The following is a 23,604-nucleotide window of genomic DNA, read 5'->3' as shown; positions in this document are numbered from 1 at the left end:
TCTGGAGACACTTGATGTACGGATCGCGTCAGACAGTTCCGCGGTGGCCTCGTCTTCGAAACATGACACTTGCAGTAGATTGATATTGTTTTCAGTGGATGTAGATTTCGCAAGCAGTATAGAGATTTTATCTGAAGAAAACATGTATGCAAAAATTGACGCGAAAAATCATAAAGTTTTCGTCCGTTGAAACACTTCGCGATATGTTAGTATTAGTAGACACCAAAGCGTGCGTGTTATTTTTACCGCTGTAGCTGTAAAAGAGCAAATGTGCAACATACCAGCTCATTCAACCGTTCATGCCGCGCGAATCTGTGTTTCACAACGCATGTTTGATGCACGTGTTTTCGCTTGGATGCATGATCCGATGCGGCGCGCACTCACCCGCGAAAATGAATTTTCATCCATTTTCTCTTTCGCAGCTTCCACAAAAGCACGGAACAAGAGAAGGCGCAACTTTCGACAGCAGGTATGTTTACTCCAAAAACAGCATTACTTTTTTTTTTTCATGCCAGCAACGACTGAGCAGCGCGAAGAGCGTCTTCCGAGTGGTCTTTCGGTGGCCGCACTAATGCAACATACTCTCATACTGCGTTGTTTTGTTTTATCTGCCACTTTTCCCGCACTGTTTACGGCACTAGGGGAAGCACACGTTCAGGTAACGAGGTTATTCTCTTCCCTCCGCTTCCTACGAATCGAAGCTACTCCCTCGGCCTACTTTCGCTAGGCCTAGTGTAATAAGAGTTTGCGGCAGAAGTAGAAAAAAAAAAGAAAAGGAGAATTTAACGACAGCACTTCTCTTTTCTCGTTAACCAGGCTTCCATATCCGAAACCTTTTTCCGAAAATATTTACTGCCCGCTCTCGAGCTTCGCTCCAAGTACGTCGAGAGAGAGGGTAGCCCCCTAGCGGCGGCTCTCGCCAGCGACCTCTGGCAAAACGTTTCCTACCGCGTCAATACAAGGCCCGTGCGCTGTGTAGCGAGGGAACCGCGCATTACGGCTCGCAGCGTGATCCGTACCCGTTCCTTACCGGGAATTTGCATAATTCCTGCATGCCCCGAGAAAAACTGTCTCGTTTCTCTCTCTTTCTCCTTCTTTCGCCGTTCTATCGCAGACCTTTTTCGCGACGGTCAGTTCTTGAGAGCGACCTCTCGTCATACGTCATTTTATAATCGCCACCGCCTGGCCACGCTTGAAAGCGTGGTAACTACGGCGTTACGAACGGCTAGGTAATTAGGTGGCGCCTGACCGAAAGATTCTCCGACGTCGTCGTCGACTTCGCGTGCAGCCATGCTCACCACGCGAGGCTGACGCCTTTACCCGCCACCTTGCCGGGAGAAGATGACTACGGCACAGACGTTTCATGGGGATTTTAATGCGAAGCATCACGTATGAACGATGCTCAGAAAGTTTCTTGGCATGCAAATAACTTAATGAGCTCCAGTGGGGGAGGATATATTTGGTGAATAAAGGTTCGACTAAGTATCGGTATTAAAGGTTAGATTAAGTATTAAAGGTTACACTAAGTATCGTAAAAAAACTTTAAGCAAGACAGTGTAATCTATTACATTGAAAATTTTCGGCTCGAGTGGCTTTCGTAACACACGATGGCGAAAGACTAGCTTCACTTACGTAAACAGACCAGCTGCAGCGAGCAAGTGCATATATCGGAATTGAATCAATCGTTTTGTTTTGTTTTCTTTTTACGTTTCGAAAACCTGACGTGAATGAATGCTTCGCGAAAGCATTTTTGTATTTTTATAGCTTTTTTGTAAGTTTGAAGACATTTGTTCGCCTTTAAGTGGGTCTCAACAACCGCGAATTGGCATTCCTCGCATCTGCCAAGGTTTACTATGCTAACTCGACTAGTTGCGTGGTGTGACGACTGCGCAGCTTCCTTTTTTGAAGCAGTTTAACGCATCGGGACCCGCTGGTGGCAGGATCGCATCGCGGCCGGGGCAGCCGCATTTTCGATAATGGCGAAAGTCTTTGAGGCTCATTAGAATATGTCTACTTACGTCATGTAGTAACCGCGGAGCCGAACGATGAGAGTGAAATAACTAGAAAAATAAGGATAGAATATTTCGCACTCAGCAAGCATTGTCAAGTCACGTATGGTAATCTAGCACAAACCCTGAAGAAGAAAGTATATAACAGCTGCATCTTGCCGGTACTTACATACGAAGCAGAAATCTGGATGCTTACAAAGAGGGCTCAGCTTAAATTGAGGACGACACATCGAGAAGTGGAAAGGGAGGTGATAGCTGCAATTTTCAGAGACATGATTGATTTGTGGGGTTTAACGTCCCAAAACCACCATATGATTACGAGAGACGCCGTAGTGGAGGACTCCGGAAATTTTGACTTTCTGGGGTTCTTTAACGTGCACCCAAATCTGAGCACACGGGCCTATAACATTTCCGCTTCCATCGGAAATGCAGCCGCCGCAGCCGGGATTTGATCCCGCGACCTGCGAGTCAGCAGCCGAGTACTTTAGCCCCTAGACCACCGCGGCGGGGCAATTTTCAGAGACAAGAAGGGAGCAGAGTGGAGCAGGGACTACTATCAAACTATCAAACTGGGGCTAAGTATATCTCAGCTGAAATTAAGAAGTAGCGACGTTGTTTAGACCATGCTATCTGTACACCTGTACATGCGCTTATCGCATGCGTTGCTCACCTAGTATGTAAGGTATATGCTTTACGTCATCGAAGAAATTCGGAGAATATGCGTCCGCAATGAATAAATTGATCATAACGTATTTCTTATGCCTCATTGTGTCAATAAATGCACTGAGATCGTAAAAATATACTAGTAATTGTTATTACTCAAGCTATCTCGTTATGGCACTGGTAATTGTAGCTATAAGGAGTATAGTTAATTAAGTAATCAAACCCATATTGCGCACTGCAAGTACAAATAGAGTAGGCATTAATTTTTTTTCCGAGAACATTGGACACAGGGGCTTTTGTTTTCAGACAGAATAAGCTTTGTGAAATACGTGCACGTGCAAGCTTTTTTGTGAAACGTAAACTGACTTGATATCTTACATAATTAAGTAATGATGCTAAATTAAGGGAGACATGTTAGGACATACGCGTTGGTCCAACCTATCAAATGATACGCAAGACATCATCATATTCATTAAAATGCTATAGCTGTCAACGCAAGTGGTATGTCTACAACCGCCGCATTTATGGGCTAATAAATGCACTCGTTTATGCACCTGTTTTCATCCGGGCAAGGGAAAGTGTATACTGATGCTTCTCATAATGTACATTGATCTAGAGACTGTAAAGTGACCGCGAAAACTTTAAGCATGCGTCTTCGAGCGCGAATTTATCTGTTCGGATAATCTTCAAAAACGTGCTGCGTAGCGGGGCCTAGCGACAGAATTCTCGCACGCACACCACATGTCTTGCATTCAGCTCATTCATCAGTTCATAACTCTATAGCGACGAAACGATATGGTCGTTTTTTTTTTCTTTCAGACGTCGCCCGTTCTTGCTTTCATGATGCATCTCTTGCTAGGGAAATAGCCTAATCTTTCTTGTCCCCTTCATCCTCCTCGAGGAGCATGCTCCCACCTCGTGTCTTCCTCGTGGAATTCTCCGCCTACATATAAGGGATCGATGTGTCCTGGCGTGTCCTTCGGTTGCCGCTTATTTCCGCCGCTCTACCATACGTGCATCCAAGACGGGCTGGGCATTCTTTCATGCCGCAGCAACGCTCGCGCTTCTCTTCTCCATTGGTTGTCGTGTGAACCCATCTGAGATATTCTGAATTTTGCAAATAGACATTTTTTCTTTCCTTCTTTCTTCTTTCTTTCTTTCTTTTTTCTCACTTCTTTCTTTCTTTTTTTATTCTTTTTTCTTTCTTTCCTTCTTTCTTTCTTTTCCATACTTCGCACTACTAAAGATGCGCCATTGTTCGAGGAGCGTCGCGACGAAGAACGTTGTTACTGAATTGCTCAAAAAAAAAAACGGAGACCCGTATTTTTGCGATGCATCTTCTTACAACAACGTCGTTTAGCAACGCATGCATCTAAACATCTCGAGGAAAAAAGAAGCGAGACGACGGAATGCGAGAGACGCAACTATCGCTTGCGACGGTAGTCCCGATGCTCGATATGTCGATCGAATAGCTGGGTACAAGGCGTTTCTTTTCCTAACAAAAGCGTAAGATATACGTATATTCGGCGCGGGGAAAGCGTCTTCGAATATCAAATAAGCTCAAAAGAAAGTTTCCGCCGACATTTGGTTCAACGTTTGCCGAAAACGAAAGGAGATAGTAAAGACAGAGAAAAAAGAAAAAAAAATAGAGGAATGTCTTCCATTCTTCTTGTAAACCACGGACGCGAATTGCCGTTCTTTCATTTGTACGGCTCAGGGGGAAAAAATCTTACACCTCCTGAATCTGACTTCTTCTGTGTGCACTTTCTTGCTTTTTTGCGCAGTGAGTCCATCCGTGTTCCCACTGAATTTAGGAACGGAAGAAGCCGAAGAAGAAGCCGTTTGTGCTCGCTGTGGTTTCGCGTTAGCGCGCTCTCTGTCGCCGCGTAACCACCGCAGTCCCAGATTCCTTCTCGAAGTAAGCCCACTTTCACTAAATGCGTGCAGTGCTGTGAAGCTTGCCAGTGGAGAATGTTACTACAGCACCTGTGAGGTCGACAGGCAGTCTGGCGAAGACGACCGCTGCGTCGCCCATCGGGGCTTGTCTTCGTCGAACTGTATGTCTGCTGTCTTCGCATGCACTGCTGTTGCGTTTAAAATTGAAAACAAGATACCTCGTCTACCCAAACCTTGCCAGTGGAAGTCAGGGTCAGGAGTCCGCTTGCTCACTCGCCCCTATAAGGACGGGCCACGTTTTGGGTGGCTGACGTGTCGGCACAATTGAGTTTCGTGTATTCGTTAAAAATTTTGTTCGGGCACTGAAAACGATATTCCCTACATTCCTTCACCCTCAGGCATGTTATTGCTGGCCACTCCGATACTAATGTCTGAGCGATGTACCCGTTACAATGACTTGTGATGGGTCAGTATGGTTCACACCGGCACTCATAACAGCGAGAGATAGTAAGTGTTCTTTGCTATCGAGTTGCGGCCGTCCTGCAGACCGCCTGTAGATAAGGTCGTGAGATTGGTAGTCCCGCTGTGTTTCGTACTAGCTGCGGCATGTTCAACCAGATAAAAATGGTGCTCCGGTTCTCACCTCGACAGCGCGGCCACCTACCCCTTCGCCAAGGCGTTGGGTATTATGGGTACTGTGCTCATATAGTTACGTCGCGCACAGTGCGTTTAACGCTGCTCCATGTAAGCTGTCGCCAGGGTCTCGATATGGTAAACACTCTTATGGTAAAACTCACCTAATACATGCCTTTCTCAAAGGGGTTTAAACTTTATGATTGCCCATATTTATAAACATTGCGACCCCTTACGTTCATCACCTACGCTATCACCGATCTCCACTAACCTCTGTTATCTGAACTGCCAGTCGTGAGAATTCGACAGGAAGACGGTCCGCCCGTGTTGGTAATTTCGAATGCTAAACTTTTGCTCAACACCGCTGCCGATTTTGTTAGCGCGAGTTGTACATTTACTTTACATGCTGCATAGTACTAGCTGGCTATGGCAACAAATGTAAAATCTGCCCGAGTCTCTAAACGCGACAGATGTACGAGTCGAGCGAGAATGTGGAAGAAAGAAAAAAAAAAACGTCCGACTCATGCTTTTCTTAGAAGCCATGTTCTAAAGCATTTATTACGCGAAATAAACATTTTACCACTATTATTTATTGCTTTAATGGCAGATGTAACTCAGCACCATGGTGTTTTGACGCTCTGGATACTTAAATAACATGTCATTAAAATTCAATAAAAATAAAAATGACTTCGCGCCAAAAGTCAGCGTGGTAACTGTGCTGTCAGATACACGCACTTACTTTTCCTGCGATTCTTTTTTCACAAAGAAATGACATTTTTTCAGTAGAACAACACGCTCGACGACAAACAGGAAGGCCACGTTCTTCTGTGGTTACTTCTAGAGGGGGAAAAATGACTTTTACCCGAATGAAACACAAATCACCTCTGTATAGCGCACCGCTTGCCGAGTGAAGACCGAGATTTCCAGCTGCCAACTGTTTCTTGGAATATCTTTTTTTCAAATCTTTTCCTTCGGAAAGTTTTATGATGCAGCTAGCTACCATGGGAGCAGTAGAAAGTTATCTCGGAGCACACGCTTTGGCGTTGTGATCTTCTTTGTTGTTTTGCCTTGCCAGCAACGCCATAGGCAAGGTGGGCGAAGTTTTGCGGATGTTTTCATTTTCTCGTGTATAGATATAACTTGCATTATACGCCACCTTTTACGGGAAACATTAAATACTGATATCGAAAATAAACGAGCGAATGAGCGGTGGGTTGTTTCGTGGCGTTTCATGTTCCGCTGCAACGCTGTGGGGACCGTCGTTACGCCGGAGCACTAGACGCCAAAAGGCTGAGTTTTTAAGCTACCTACAAAGACTTCCCAGAGGAGGTTTTCGAGTCGCATTTTCTGTTCCTTTTCCTTCTTGGCCCGCTATAAATAGAAGATGGCGAACGACCACTTTCTTAAACATATAAAATTTGTCAAAAGGTTCCGAAACTAGACTTTAAAAAGCCGGCGCCGAGTTCGCTGAGACACTAGAACAAAAATTTTCCTGCTGCTTTTGTGGGTAATGACCATATCGTTTTTCAAAGTTCTTTCGTCTGCCACGCGGCAAGTACTGCGTGTAAAGAGGAGAAACAGCTTTGTGGGCTTAACTAGACATAGACACTGTATGATGCATCTTCTTAGCTTGTGTCCACGCGCGTATTCGCAATACACGAAACAGTAACAAAAAAAATCTTACACTGTGGAACTTGGTTTGAGAGCAGATATTAGCCCAAACCACGCACAGCAAACACAGGGTCATTTCTACTGCTCCTTCCTACGATAACAGTGTGTCCTTTTCGAAAGACCGAAATCAACTTATCACTTCCTTGTTATCGTGACCGTATTGTTCCGCCTTCTGTCCTTCTTTAAAGTTATTCTACAGTTCACATCATCAGGCATCTCGTAGCCCCATGGCACACAGGCCGGGAATATCACGTTTCACGCCAACGTTGCCACACCACACAACTTTTTCATCCTCGTTACTGGGTAGCGTCAGGCTGAAACTTCCTCACCCTCCATATGATTACATTATACAACGATGTATTATCAATTTATAACAAAACGTATATCATAGTAAAACAGTAACATATGGACGCACCCCTCATACTCCTTCTAACTTAGTAAAACTCAAGAAAATAAACGTACAGAGAATCCGGAAAAGTGGACACGCAGGCGTGGCCAGCTATTAACAAACCGTTCATTCGGATTAAATTACTTTCAAATAATAAAAAGCTAGTGTTCTAGAAGCCCGAATTGAGGTCAGCTAAATATTCGCAATTTTTTTTTTGTTCCCAAGTGCTGTAGCAGGCGCACACGAACAAGTTTTTACGTTGATGAAGTGATGCATTATGTGAGCTCGTTCTGCAGGCAGCCGGACTTTCTGAAGGAGGAGGGAAAGAAAAAAAGATGGACGAGGATGTTCTCAGACCATCTGGCTAGCCTGAGCTGGGGAAAAGGGTGAAGGGGCAAAAATATGACGAAAAAGAGGAAAAAAGTAAAGCGATTAACGACACTGCTTTACGTTTGTCTCTGAGACCAGTTGAGTGTCTTATCGAGGCATACGCAGGAGGTGATTATCGTCTACTCGGACGCTAAGGAGAGGAATTACGGTATCGTGAAGGTAAGCGCCGGTTGTGAAGGTGAGCAGTTGCAAAGCCGTCTCCGAGCACATGGGCGGAGCCTCCCGCGTACTTTGCAGCTGCTTCGACAGTTTTCACGTGATCATAGAGGGCAGTGGCAAGCTTTGGGCTGGGCGGAGTGCGCGAGCCGGGTCGTTGCTATACAAGCGCCTCAGCACGTTGACGACGCCTATCCGCTGCTTACAAACATGGAATAGGTCTATAGCAGGGGCCTCAAACACGTGGCCCGCGCGCCGCACGTGAGACTGCTCGTTCCAGATTTTGTTTTGTGACTTCGCTGCTGTTTCTGACAATGCTATGGCGTGCCCACATTATTTACTCACCCGACGGTTTGTTCGGGTAAGTTACGCAAAACGTCACGGGTCTTGTACATCTAATCTCGTAAAGCGTCTAATACGGTCACCTCGTGCTGCAACATAGCCGCGTCACAAAAGCTCTACTTCAGAATCGGCGTCCAGATTTCGGTAGTTGTGAAGATTGTCGGTGTCAATATGTTTCTGAAGTCCTTACCCACATGCGAGAATTGACTCAATGTATGAGGTATGGGAAAAGCCTGTGAATTTTTGATGGTAGCTGGCATCGTGTTCAATACTTCTTCGCTGTCCCGACTATTTACGGGAATATAAATTCCGTTCTGACCGCGGCTCGGTAACTGATGCGAGTTTGAGACATTTGATCTATAGGATGGGTGAAGTGTCGCCAGAAATCACCGGTTGCGTGGGCTAACTGTTAACGGTAAAAGGCGCCTGTTTGTCGATGATGCACTAACCGAGTAACAACTTAACTAACCGAGTAACAAGAGCGTCGGCAATGTCCATGAGTAGAGTCGATGTCTCAACTCAATCTCATCCGCTAAGTTTCAGCGTAAGAAGTTGAGTGCAGGGTTTGTCGTAGTACTGTCAGTGACAACTAAGGTTATACAAGTGTCCAACATTAACGCATGTTACATCACAGCACGATTAGAGGACGTTTAGCAACAGGCGGCACTTTTCGAAAGGGCCACAAGCGCTTACTCACAAGTGACAGCTTTAATGCCTGAACCGAAAATATATAACACACTTGGTGCTCAACAAAATTCCGCGCATGCGCATTGGAGGCGAAGCAAACGGCAATAATACAGACCAAGAACACATCTCCTGCACACCCCTCCCCACCGGTCAACCCCCTTTTCATGAGTAGTGCGACTTCCTTGTCCGATAAGGCCAAAGAAGAATTGCTAACGCACATGGGAGCCCTCGCGTTAATGTGGTAGGCCTCGACAAGGTTTCGGGTCGTGCGATCGTGGTGCCTAAACAATACGTCTGTGGCGGAAAATTGCGCTTCACACTGGCACTCAACGCAGTGCATGGCCAGGTGCACTAGCCCCTGAATGCAGAGATGTTACTTGGCTCGCGACTTCAACTTAACAACTTGAGCAAGTCGGCGCGAAGCAAGCAGCGGACTTCAAAACGCCCAAGTCAGCCTTCGCGTTTCATAGATGCTCAGGCTGTCTTGCTTGGTCAAGTCAAGAACGAGCTTCAAAGCAGAAACAAGCTGCTCGCCTGCTAACGAGGGTAATAATGAAGTTGTTCGCGTAAGGCATGCATTACACCAAAAAAAGACCATACGTTTTAAAATAACTATAGAAACGAAGAGCCACAAGCATATTCTTGCCATTTCACGGCTAACGAGCGGCACATGGTGCCTGCCACTACAGCGATGCGCAGTGTTGCTTCTGTAAAGCGTTCGTTGCCCGCTGGTTTTAGTGGTTCTTTCGTAGTTTTTTTTTCTCACTCGAACACCATGGCATGTATTTGTGCTGACCTGGCGAGGTGACGCGATTTCCACGGTATTTGCCTTTCTGTTCACCAGTGTGCATGCCTGTAATGGGCTAGGTCGCAGTTATTATGAAAAAAAAAAGTTCTGGGAACAAATGTGATTCGTATCCTTTTGTTGAGCTTGGTAAACAAGAGAAAAAGCTAGGGTTAGGACATTGCCCTCAGCAGAATTCTGTCTCGCGGGGTACAGCAATGTATCGCTGCATCATGGTGACGCGGATAAAAAAACCCGTGATAGGGGCACTTCTTTTTTTATGTGTGTGTAATTTTACGTAGCGTTGTGCTACAAGCGATGCCTTTCTGAGCGGGAAACAGCTCCCTAGACGGGACGAAAGGATAGACGAGGCACACGGACACAGCACAGAGTCAATTTTTTTTTTTTACCGAAAGAGACGGAAAATGTCGTCGTGTTATAGAAAAAACAGAAATAGCCTTTGCGGTTACGGAACACTTCGGCCTTGTCGACACCGGAGCTATTAATACGCACATGTGTGTAGTCGACACAACCTGTAACGCAAGAGAACTCAGCCACTTCATAACAGTCCGCCGGCTGCGGAAAGTGCACCAGCATCGCGTTACAGGTGCTTTGCGATGAGTAGCATAACTTTTCCGACTGCACGGCACACTGTCGACTACGGAATGCGGACGAAATTTCCGGTGACTGGTTGGAATGTGCCAGCGCTGTAAAACCTGAGAGCCATCAGTAGCTGTAACACTGGATGCACGGGCTGTCTTCGGTTGTCCCCACTTTCACGGAGCGGCAACATAACGAGCAGCTGCCCCACGGCGTTCTTCATGAATCTGTACCTAGCGTGGAATTGTTGCTCGTCGTACAACACCATCGGGTTTCCTTGGTCACGTAAAGCGGTTTCAAGAATCTTCGGCAGGCAGTGCGCCTCAAAAAATGCTACGCTTATGGTGAGGCAAGCAAACTCAAAAGCGGCCACCTTTCACGCGACGTCCATTCGTGAGGTGGCCATGTTGGAATAACGCGTGAAGTCGCTTTCAAGCTAGCCCCGCAGCTGACTTGAAACTTGTCCTGACTTCGACCGAGCCAAGTCGCCTTCAAGTCATCCGCAAGTTCGAGAACGATTTATGGCGACCGGCAAGACTGTCTTGAGTCAAGAACGAGTCAAGTACGAGTCAAGTAACATCTCTGCATTCGGGGGTAGGAGTCTTCCCAGCAAGGAAGACTGATGCTCCCTAAGACGAATGTTTAAACATCGACATCTCTGGCTCACGTAGACACGACCACACGACAGAGGGATGCAATAAACGACGTTGGCCATACACGACACGAATCTGACCTCGTGGTTAATGGAGCTACCGCGCGTCCCGAGCTTATCAAGCTTGTTGCCGACCATTGAACATAGTCTACCGAGCTTGTTATTAGCAGAAAAAACGACTTTCAAGTCAAACCGCTGGGCGGTTTTCTTAAGCCGATGTGAGAGTGCGTGTACATATGGCGTAACAGCTATTTTGTCATTATGAGCCGTGTTTTAACTGCGTGAATCGATACCATTTATCTGTTTGACAAGGCGAAGGCAGGTGGTACATATCGCCGAGACAGGGAAGGCTACGTTCTTTAGACGTTCCACCTGCTCTTGAAAGCTGCGCAGAGCGAAATGCGTGCAAGATCTGTTTACAGCGGACTTAAGACACGACAAAGCAATGCCATTCTTCATCAGCTTAGAGTGGTAGGAACGGTAGCTCAAGAGCGGTTTTGTCGACCGGGGTGCATACATCTAGCAGACGCGCTGTGACGAAAATGCAGGGATAAATTGAGAAACTGTAAGGCGTTGTCCACTGGAATTTCACAGGTGAACTTCAGACCACCACCTCGATGGGTAAAACCTTGAAACACTTCATTCACAAATGACTCTATTTCAACATTTCTCGCCGAAAAAAAATTGCTGACATACCGAAATATTCTAACGATTATATCCTTCAAATCTACTTCCAAGTCCCTGTCAAGCTTGCTCGAAAATATGCTACTAAGCACGGCGGCAACGCGTGATCAGTACCAAGGATTGTACAGCCTGTAACCTGCCACCTCTTCTATCGTTCCAACCTTAAATTTCATCATCCCGGCCCCTGCAGGATTAACTTTCGTGACTGTTCCCGCTAACTGAGGTCAGTTGTGGACCCTTGCTATAAAGGAAGGCGTACATACTCGAACACACTTTATGTTCACCCATCTCTCTATACCCAAAGCGCCCGTCTCGCTAAGTTAGTGCGCGTCAAGAAGGCATCGTCGCCGCCTGAGACAGTTCGTTACGTAAAGGCACCGGTGTATTGCATTAAGACGACCCGTTGCCAAACACCATGCAGCCTCAATGCATGGAGCAGCTAATGGTTCTGCGCCAGCTGTATACATTGCATTACTTCGGTGCAGCCGTTGCGAGCGCCCATTATTTGCGCTTTCCTTTGGACAAACATGGAAACAGAGTGGCTGTTTCGACGTCAAACGAAACTCAATTAGCGACTTCGCCTTTCTTCGCAGCAATGATGTGGGCATAAAGAGCGAGATTCAAAGATCAATACGAATGACCCCCTTCATGGCTGAAAGCTGTGCCGTTCCATCTGGGAACTGTACGGGGGTCGCCGGGCAGTTCGATAATCCGGTTGTTGCAGTGGTATTGTGGTAGGCCTGAAAAGCGAACCACTCGTGTACCGAGAACGTAAGTGCACCTTGAAGATTTGCAGGTGCACATCATTATGGCGAATTTCCTACAGTGAATTTGTCTTGTCGCAGGGCTGCCCTGCTTAGTATTAGGATCTTAAACACGCACTCACTCAATCAATGAATCAGTTAGTTTATTTAGCGATAGTTTGTGGCCGCTTGTGATATACTTATAACAGCGTATTGATTATATGAGCATGTTACTCGATCAACACATGCCCGTCTATCCGTCTGCTCTCTCTCTCTCTCTCTCTCCATTACTCTCCGATACGCTGAAGTTACTACTCTATTTCCAAGTCGTTATTTTACTCGGTTGTAGCTCCTGACGAATAGCTCTTCCCAAGCTTGCGCGTTGCTCAGGAAGCCCGCAGTGACGAAGCCAGCTAAAAATCTGTTTCACTTCTTTCCGAAGTCTATGTCTCGATGATCCTGATTAGCTGATGCCAGCTGGATGCACTTTCCGCCACACTGCACGCTTTTATCGATATCGGAGCGCGTGTCTCTATCGCTATAAGCCGGCGATGACGACGAGAAACCATATTTCTCCTTCGACGATCGAGCTTCCGCGGGAAAAGAAAAGAATGATTGCCGAAGGGCGGTAGCGGATCAGCGGCAGGGGTGCAGAGTTTTTCACGCTTCGCTTGTGTACCGCGGTATCTGCCGTCCGCTCGAGCGCACGAAAGACGATTAACGATACGTATACGCAAACGCGGTGGTTACGCGTGGGGCGGCTGCCTCTTCGAAACGCGGCGTGATGTCCTGTCAGCGGCAGCAGCGGTGCCACCGCAGTGCCTTACAGGCACCCAACGCGTGTTTGTGCCCCGTGCTTACACGCGCGCTTCCGGATCCCTAGTCGCGTGTCCCGTTATGACCGCACAGACTGCAACACCAGCTACAGAAGCCGTCCCGAGCGTTGGAATAACTCCGTGCCCCGACTCCGCCTGCGTGTCTGCATTGCGAGTGGAGCTTTTCGCCTTCTTCACTCGTCGTTTAGGATCTTCTCGTGCTTAGGATCTTCTCGAGCACCGTGTCGCCCATCTGAACGCGTTGCTATGCGTGTTTATATGCGGGGCTCTCGCCCGTCCGCGTTCATCTTGGGTGAATGCTTAAGGCTCGTTGGGCTGTCGTCGTCTCGTTCGACGACTTGTTTTCGTGTGATTTGCTGCAAGGCTGCGTGAAAGCAATAAGGGAAGAGACGAGAAGGAAGCAAGATGAAAGATTGAATAAGATGAAAGGATGAGATCGCGCAAAGTAATGCGAGGACACAGCAAAAAGTACGACATGGGCGCTAGCTCCTGTGATGTCTTTTTGCTGCGTTTTTTGGTTTTCGCGCTATTTTTTTTTTTTCACAGTGCATTACCAACTACTTCGGCTTGCTGTACATTTGCCCTGTCCCGTTTATGTGCTCTTTTTTTCTTTCCTTCTTTCTTTCTTTCTTTCTTTCTTTCTTTCTTTCTTTCTTTCTTTCTTTCTTTCTTTCTCCTTCCTTCCTTCCTTCCTTCCTTCCTTCCTTCCTTCCTTCCTTCCTTCCTTCCTTCCTTCCTTCCTTCCTTCCTTCCTTCCTTCCTTCCTTCCTTCCTTCCTTCCTTCCTTCCTTCCTTCCTTCCTTCCTTTCTTTCTCTCTTTCTTTCTTTCTTTCATTATTATTGCAAACTATTGCCACCGGAAATCCGCAGCAACTTTAAACGTGCTGTTATCGATACAAGACTGGTTTACTAACAGCATCCTTTTTCTCAAAAAGAAAGTTTTTTTCGCTAACCTAAGCACTGCTGTGGGGACAAACTATACAAGAGCGATTTGACAAATGGAACATTTACGCCTGCTTGAAAAAAAAATGAAAGAAAGAAAACTGGGGATGAATTAGTTCTAAACGGCATCCCACGGATGTGTTTCACTGCTTTTCTGAATGTTAGACACAGGCCCTTAACACGAGGGTACACTATACTTAATTTCCGCTTTCGCTTTTAATACGCTACGCATGAAAGGCCTTCAGCCTTTCATGCGCAGCGTACACATTTCAAAATTTTAATCTTTCACGCCCAAATCATGGTACTAACGAACTCCTATATTTTCTCCAACACTCACTTGGGCCATGATACGAGACCGGTATGTTGTGTAATCTGTCCCGCAGGGTCTGTATCACGTATTGTCAAATTTCTTTACTCGCTGAGATAGCATTTTGCTTAGACGTGGCGCAGCTGTCAATTGAAGGAGGTTTAACATTAGCGTCCATGCCCATGCTATCTCCTCATTTTTTTTTATTTACTAAAATAGTTCATGGTGAAGCAATGCATCGCAGCTCACGCTATAAGAGAGACCCGCGCCTATTCTATACGCGGAGGTAATTAATATCGAGAAAACACGACATAGGCGGCCGCAAGTTATTGAACGCAATTTCAGAGAGGATGCTGAACAATGGTGCGTCCCGATATTGGGGAGTCTGTTTTTGGCAGCAGCGCCCCGAATAGGAATGGCTGGTCGCTTCGTCAAAAGAGGCCCGGCCTCTGCACTGTAGACGACTTGGGTGCGACGAGCAGGAGACCTGGTGGCGCTGATGACTTCGAATGTTAACGTGAGTGTGTTTCAAGTTATCACTGTGTAGCTGTGGTGCGACGGGATGTGTGTAATCATGCTGCGCTGCTATCTTTCGCTGCTTGCAATGTCCGAGTGAGTGTTGTAGAAAATAGAGAAGTTCGTTTGACAATGTTTCATGTTTTAATGAAACTTAATGTTAGTAAAACTATACTACTCTAACTAACTAACTAACTAACTTAAGTAACTAACTAACTAACTAACTAGCATCCTCAGTATAGCTAGGTTAGTACTGTCTACGCTCATATGTCCGCGTGCTTCGGGTGTAGCTCACGCGTAATTACATAAGGCCTTAATGCATATAGCTCAACAACTACATAGAATGACTCGGAACTAAAAATTGTCCTGGGTCGTTCCGGCTAGCTTCAAGTGTGCGTTCGCTTGTGTTATGAATTCAATTGAGTAATATTCCCGCTCGACATCAAAAGTAGGAGATTTCAACACGGTCGCTTTAGAGTTACTGTATATGCTACCTTTAGGTATGCTACCTGAAGGTAGCATATGGAGTAACTCTAGGACGCTTAGGCACATAGCGCCATCTGTTTGGAGACCTGCGTTTGAGTTTCGACTCAATATGGGTATGACGATAGTTATAGCGCGAGAACAGAATGAAGACAAAGAGACAAGAAGGACACGAAGTCTCTTTGTCGTCGTTCTGTTCTCGCGCTAAAACTATCGTCATGTCATACCAACTAGCCGAAGCTGCCACACTTTAATATTGGTATTTACGTGAATGACGGGGGATTCAGGGCACGAGAGGCGGTATGTGGTTTTCAGTAACGCCGTCCGTCCGCCTGCTCCTCGACGATGCTCCAGGTCACGCGGGGAAAGCTGTGAAGGCAGCAGCGAAGGGCTACAACTTTCAAGATATCAATCACACAACCTCTACAGAGACACCTGGTGCCCGGGACCTCTTCTGAAATCTGGATAAATATCTTCCAAGCAAAATAGAAAAATTGCAGCTGATGATGAAGTGCTAAATCCAGTCCGCAAACTTTCCATGCAGACAAAAACAAGCAGAAAAAACATTGAAGTTGTTTGTCAAGAAAATTCAAGTGCTCGCTTGGAGGTGAGAAAAAAAAGTTGAAATGAAGATATATATATATATATATATATATATATATATATATATATATATATATATATATATATATATATATATATATATATAAAGAAAAAGAAAGAAAAGAAAGAAAGTAAAAAAGAGGAAGAACCACTGTCAACACTGAGTACGGACAGTTGGTTTCGTTCTCAGTGTTGACAGTGGTTCTTCCTCTTTTTTACTTTCTTTCTTTTCTTTCTTTTTCTTTTTTTCTCCCCCCCCCCCTTTTTTTTTCCAGTTTCCTCTCACTCTCGCAAACATCTTTCAAGGCGAGAGGGACGCGGCAGCAACGAAGTTTGGAAATTCGTGTCAGCATAACTCATCCCCTGATGAAGGGAGGGCCCCTCCCGAAACTGTTGGGAAATAAATATATTTATCCTTGTTGACAACGCTCCCGTTGTGCCATATCCCATACCTTCACAAAGACTAACTGGCCCATTGAATTATTACTCCCACTATATATATATATATATATATATATATATATATATATATATATATATATATATATATATATATATATATATATATATATATATATATATTTTTATTTATTTATACATACTGCCAGTCCCAATGGGGACTATTGCAGGAGGGCAACCAGAGATACTATAGATACACTTACATTGAAAAAGTGAAAATGTATGACTACAGATCATATACGATATTACATGGATTATATGGGAGCATAAACAATGTGCTGAAAAACATTTAGAACACAGATTTGGTACATAATAGACGGTTATTAATAACATGCAAGAAATATCACTAATAAACATGAAAGACATTTCCATGCGTACGACACAGATATACTTATCATGATCAAAAGGCACTCAAGAATTGAGCAAAAAAAAAAACATCAATTTAACTATGGGTGGCACGAATATGATTATTAAGCAACATCAAAAATGTATTCAAATCTTTACTATTAATTATACAGCCGGGTAATCTATTCCATTCTCTAATTGACTGTGGGAAGAAAGAATACCTGAAGCAGTTGCTGTTGAAACGGTATTCCTGTAAAGTTAAAGGATATTTATGGCGTGACTGTCTAGTTTCCGAAATTGATATGAACCTAGAGCTGTCGATGTTTAGCTGTTTATGAATGAGTTGGAAGAGCATTTTTAAACGTGAGAGTTGAGCGCGATTTCGCAATGTTAGTAACCCAGCTTTTGCGATTAATTCAGTAGGTGAATCGAGCAGACTGTATTTGTTGTAGATAAATCTAACCGCCTTTCTTTGTACACTTTCTAACTTTTTAATTAAGTTATTTGTGGCCGGGAACCAGACTAAGTTAGCGTATTCAATTGTAGGTCGAATGAAGGTTTTATAGGCTAAGAGTTTTGTTTGAGGTGGTGCGGATTGTAGTCGTCTTTTAAGAAAAAATAATCTTTTTAAGGCTGAGGATGTAACGTAATTAACATGTGCCTCCCATCTAAGGTCACTAGAAATGACTAGTCCAAGATACTTATGCTGTTTCAGGGAAGTTAGTTGCGTGCCACCCATAGTGTAGGCAAACTTTGAAATGATTTGTCTACGGGTTATTCTTAACTAGGCTGATTTTTTTACGTTTAATGTCATCTGCCATTTCGTGCACTGATAATAGAGCATTGCTGAGGACCATATGATCTGAAGGTGAGTTAATTTCTTTGTAAATAATACAATCGTCTGCGAAAAGCTTTATGTTCGTCCCGATGGATTGGGGCAAATCGTTGATAAAAATCAGAAATAGAATAGGAGCTAGGACGCCGCCCTGTGGTACACCTGAGGTAACTTCCGTTAGTTCCGATGTTTGCTGGTCTATTTTCACAAACTGCGTCCGCTTGGTTAGATATGCTCTAATCCAGTTTGTGATTGGTCCTTTACCTATTGTCACCTGCAATTTTTCCATGAGCTTTTGATGCGAAACCCGCTCCAATGCTTTAGAAAAGTCGAGTGAGATGAGGTCGATCTGCTTTTGATGGTCAATGGCCGATGACAATTCATGTATTAATTCGGTAAGCTGCGTAACGGTGGAAAGACCTTTACGAAACCCGTGCTGAGATGGTGTCAAAATGTTCTCATTTTCAAGGTAAGTAGTTATATGTTTAAGAATAATATGCTCAAATATTTTACAGATTGTGCTTGTTAAGGATATCGGGCGATAATTAGCGACGTCAGCTTCACTACCCGATTTGTGAATTGGTATGACCTGTGCTATTTTCCAGTCATTGGGCAGTGAAGATTTTGTTAGGGACATGTTAAATATAATAAACAGATATTTAGTTACCCATTCGGCGTAACGTGTGAGAAACTCATTAGGTATATTATCAGGCCCTGGTTGTTTCTTGATCTTCGTTTTTAGCAAAAGGTCAAATATACCTGCTTCGTTTATACGGAGAGGTTCAATGGGGTTTACTCCATGAATTTCGAGAGGCAGTGGGATGTCGTTATCTGTAGTGAAAACTGAGTGGAAGTAGTTATTGAACAAATTAGCTCGGTCTCTACTTTCTTCTGGAGACATTGTACTATATTTTTTATTTTTTGGATTTAGGTAGTTCCAGAATTTTTGAGGTGCATCATTAAGAAAATTAGGTAGAGTATAAGAAAAGTAGTGATTCTTAGCTGCTTTAATTTGAGACTTCATTGAACTGATGGCTTCCGCAAGGTTTTTACCAGTTATGGGATTCGATGTTTGTTTGAAAGACTTTCTTAGGCGCTTTACTTTACGTTTAGCATGAATAATGTCGCGGTTTATCCATGGATTGAATTGTCTTTCTTTCTTTGTTTTAGAAGGTATATAGTGAGAGACGCAATACGAAACAATTTCTTTAAATTTCTGCCACAACGTTTCGATATCAACATCCGGATTATCGGCAAGCTGCTCGAATGAGCTAAATTCGTATGATAAGTGGTCAAGTACACTAGTGTCATCAGCGTTGCTGAAATCAAGAAATGGCAAAACTGAATTTGAATTCTTGATACGTTCATGCAAGAGAATCGAACACAATACTATCTTGTGATCTGATATACCATCAGTTAGCTCAATGATGGCCTCATCTGCAGGAAAGTGGTCACTAATAAAAACTAGGTCAAGTATATTTGAGAAACACCCTTGTACACGAGTGGGCTCTTTAACAATTTGGGAGAGGTTGAATGTCAGCATAGTATCAATAATAATGTCGGATGAAGATGATTGATGGTTCATGGTGAGCCAGTCGATATCAGGGAGGTTAAAATCGCCAACAAGTATAAGCCTACATGCAAGAGCGTGAATGTGCAGGTATTTATACAGGGAATGCATTGCTTCCGAGTGTGACGAGGGGCTCCGATAAACGCAACCAATTACCATTGGACAGGCAGTCAAGTGCATTTTACAAAAAACTGCTTCCACCCCATCGACATCGGGGAGGGCCGTGAAGGCGATATCTTTTCTTATTAGGATGGCCACACCCCCCCCCCCCCCGTGTAGCTCTGTCTTTACGTAAGATTACATAGTTGGGTGGCGTTATTTCGAAGTCCCTGACGTCACTTGACAACCACGTTTCGGTGAGTGCGACAAAGTCGGGATCTGTGCTGAGTAAAAATGATTCTAGGCAGGTTGTCTTTAGAAGAATGCTGCGAACGTTTATATTTGCGAACTTTACTTGGTGCGTGACTGAGTGTTGCGTGGTCGCAACGCGCGCACATGGGATTCTTCGTTTTTTTGCTGAGGGTTGCGCTTTACAGGCCGATATATATATATATATATATATATATATATATATATATATATATATATATATATATATATATATATATATATATATATATATATATAGTGTTTGGTTTAGTTAATCAGCAAGTTCCTGACGTACTGATATGGTGGAACTTTTCGAGCCATCAGGAACCCCTAATCACTGTGCTGCTGGCTAGCGAATCTCAAAGACCCGTCAGGTCGTCTTGTGAGATGGAGCTATACAACTGCAGGAATACGGCATAACGGTTGTTGCAAGTCTGGTCGCAAGTGTAGCGCTGCTGACTGTCATGTGCACCGGTTGATTCTACGGGGCCATCCTCTACGAAAACGGACAAGGTGTCTCCGCCCTTTCTTTTTTTGGCAGGGGGGTAGCTGTGACTACATGGCAGATAACACAGCACCAGAAATTTCATCCCGAGTTAGTGCTGCTGATGAACTATTTAGAGGGACAGCCCGTTGATCTCCCTCGTGTTCTTTCAAGGCGTCTCTCGTCATTCGTCCTCCGAAATAACGTCTTGCATTAAAAGAATTTCGCACGCACAGTACAGAGACTTTTCTGTTTGTCTTGCCTAAACACTATAGAGATCTTGGATTATAGTGCCTAGAATATACTTGTAAGCATATTCTAGGCACTATACCACGATGGCTCATCACCAGGACACCTAGAAGTGAGCAGAATGTTCGCTCGTATTCCCACAAATTATTACTGGCCGAAAATGCCGAACTTTGTGCAACTCTACTTAAGAACTCGTCAGGATTGCCAAAGGCGCAAAACACCACCGCTAAAACCAGCCGGTCTTCTGCAACCCATAGAACCGCTATATAGAAACCCCTTTCGCACAAGGGGGAATAGACTTACTTGGCCCATTTCTCACGTCGTTATAAGGGAAGCGATGGATCATCGTTAACTCGACACGCCGAGACAGCATCGCTTGTTCGGGGAACGGGTATACCGATGTAGCCGGGTTCTTCGTGCTGCGGCATGGAGTTCCGACAGAGCCGATCACGTATCGAGGAACAGGGTTTACATGCTGAACTGACAAATATCCATTATGAGGTGTACGCACACCTGTCATAGAAAAAGCCACAGCGTATCATCCACACGCGCATGGATTGACAGACACGAATAACACCTTTTCAACTCGTTTTTGGCAGGTATTTTACCACGCACCTCGATGCACTGTTATATACCTGTCAATGACTACTCCGACCCCGACCATAACACCAGCGACTTCGCGTAAAGAGGGGTAGCGCGACATCGCATTTATCGATAACAGAAAGACGATGCTGATCGGTACAATCTACGACGAAGACTGTAGTGTGTGTATGGACTACCGTACGCGCATGTGGGCTCCCCGAAAAGCTACTTCGACGTTATTCTGTCAACGCCAGGATCAACGCTGACTATACTCAGGCACGTGCAAACTGCACGCGACCGGAAAAGACGAGTTGCCGAACTCAGAAGAGAAGGAAGCGCGTTACATCGATGCCGGATTCCACCTCTTAATTTTTATTTGTACATGTCTAGTGAAGTGCAATCGCCACTTTGCTTTTACTGTCAGGGACAAAAAAAAACACAAATACACGTCGATAATTTTTCACTTACTTGCCGACGTTTCACAAGTCATAGGAAGAAACATTTAGGAACTGTATTCAGAGATTCTAAGCATTACTCTTGTTTATGAAAATATCCTTTCCCTTGGGGCTTCTTGTCGGACCACAGCAACAGGAGCGTCTGCCTAGCAGTTTCTGAATCTATTTGAAACGCAGGAACCGGGAAGTTTGCTTGTTAGGTTCTGCTAACAAAATTCTAGACTTTTTGCAATTATCATTTATTTATTCATTTTAATTAGTTGTTTTTACCTATTTTATTCGTAGGTAAACTTGTAATTGAACGTTTCTGTATTGCCTAGATGACTGAACAATTTCTTTTGTGAGGAAAATTCGAATTTTTTTCTCTATTATATTAATAGCCGATTGAATGGCCAGTCTCCCGTAGTGTGTATACAGCCACAGCAGAGGTACAAGCAAGCAAGCAAGCAAGCAAGCAAGCAAGCAAGCAAGCAAGCAAGCAAGCAAGCAAGCAAGCGAGTTGTTCTTGCAGTGGGCACGTAAACATTGTTCTCGGGCATTTTTGTTTATATAGGACACAAGTGTGCCCAATTTCAGCTATATATATATATATATATATATATATATATATATATATATATATATATATATGCCTTCAAGCTATATTGTGAATGAAACATAAGTTTTTTAAGAAAGTAGTACATCTCCAACTTTTGGCAGATGAATACTCAGCATATGAGGGATTCGCCATTTCAACAGTGGCTGATCACAGGTAGAAGAGAGCCTTCACACTGCATATCAACGTTGGAATCAAATATGGAAGCAGAGCGACCGCTGCACGGCGCCTAAATTGGAACGCAAACATCAGTTTCAAAATCAACTCACGATAACGAGACGTGGCAACAAACATCAAAACCAACGTGCGTTGATACGATTCCTTGGCTCCGCAAAATGCGCGCAACACAGGAGTTGTATGTTTAAACGGATGTTGCAACCTGTGTGGTTTCCCACGCCCATTTTCTGCGGCCAGCAAAACAAAGCTTTAGCACGTAAAATGTTTGCGCCTTTAACCATTCCATGTGTTTCTGCCTTGCTTTTAAAGGAACATATACAATTTTTCTTTGTTTTTTTTTATCTTTCTTTATTGTGATGAAGCATGGGACGCGAGCGTAAGGCAAACATATCATCTTCCGCCTCGCTTGTTTTCATCCCACGGAGCTCGTTTGCGGCGGCGCTTCGGATATACGTTAGGCGCGCCGCCTTGCGAACGCTTTCACACTTTCTGGGTCGCTCCCCGCTTGCTTGAATCGTGCCTGATGTTTTCAAATATTTTGGCCGCGAAGGCCCACCCGTGGCTTTAATGCTCCAGTTCGCGTTTCGAAAACCAGCCACCCTTCTCCGGAGAACAGCCTTAGCAGGAGCAACAACCGTGGCCGCCGAGAAGACACCCCGGCACGCAGGCTTCGTGTTGACATAAGAAATATGAAAGCTCTTCACGCCGCCGGGCCTCGCTTCCGATATTTTATACCGGGACTAGAGAGCCCGGGCTCAGTGTACCGCTAATACGGTTCAGCGCTTCACAAAGGTGCGGAATCGCGGGAGCAACTAACCGATCGATTGATTGATGCAGTTTACGGGCCACCTACCCGAAACCGTCCAATTAGACACACCATATGTGTAATGAAAGGTTTCCGGATTAACAACAAAACAATACTGGGTGTTGGCTCGGCAACAAATCAGAAGCTTTGCGCTAATAAAACTGCTGAACGTATAGGTTACAATACCAACGGTGCTGGAATATTTATTTGGAGGTTACATTCTGAGATGAAGTGAGTTCACACATTTATCGAGCATTTTGGGTCCCTCAAGTTTTTGTTTTAGGGGGTACGTGTGGAGTTGGCTGTGAGTCCACTGATTCTGTGAAAAAAAAAAAAAGCTGTGAATACGTAGATACAGTTTTCTTTTTTTTTTTTACAACGCCCTTCAACGGTATCAGCAGACTACAAGCCCGCAACATGAATGGAGCATCTTTGGGATGAATTTTTTTATGCTGTTAGAGCCGGTATTCTGATGCATATTTTTTTACATCGGAAGGGACAATTGGGCGAGTTTTTGCAGTTCCATCTTCAACGAATAATAGCGCGACAAAAACAGGGACGAGAAAAAGAAGACAAACTATTTTTTTAGACAAGCGTATTTTTTAGCTTGCGAGAGTGTGCTTTATGGAGGTGAAAGCGCGTACACCCGAGTACTGCCTTAAGGCTGTAAACAAATAAAGCGTTATTGCCGGAA

At 44.5% G+C, this 23,604-nt stretch overlaps 1 protein-coding gene across 1 annotated transcript in view; it reads left to right on the top strand.

Moving 5' to 3' along the window:
• The first annotated feature begins 450 nt into the window (after positions 1 to 450).
• The window catches only part of LOC119169239 (cystinosin), a 195,931-nt gene continuing 172,777 nt past the window's right edge, over positions 451 to 23,604 (top strand). Inside the window, exon 1 of the mRNA XM_075881107.1 lies at positions 451 to 469. The gene's annotated coding sequence lies outside the window, so the exon portion shown is untranslated. The remainder of the gene's footprint in view (positions 470 to 23,604) is intronic.

The sequence above is a fragment of the Rhipicephalus microplus genome, chromosome 2 (genome assembly GCF_043290135.1).
Source record: "Rhipicephalus microplus isolate Deutch F79 chromosome 2, USDA_Rmic, whole genome shotgun sequence".
In the NCBI taxonomy this organism is placed as follows: domain Eukaryota; kingdom Metazoa; phylum Arthropoda; class Arachnida; order Ixodida; family Ixodidae; genus Rhipicephalus; species Rhipicephalus microplus.
Note: the sequence above shows the minus strand (reverse complement) of the source record. Positions and strands in the feature narration are given on the sequence as shown.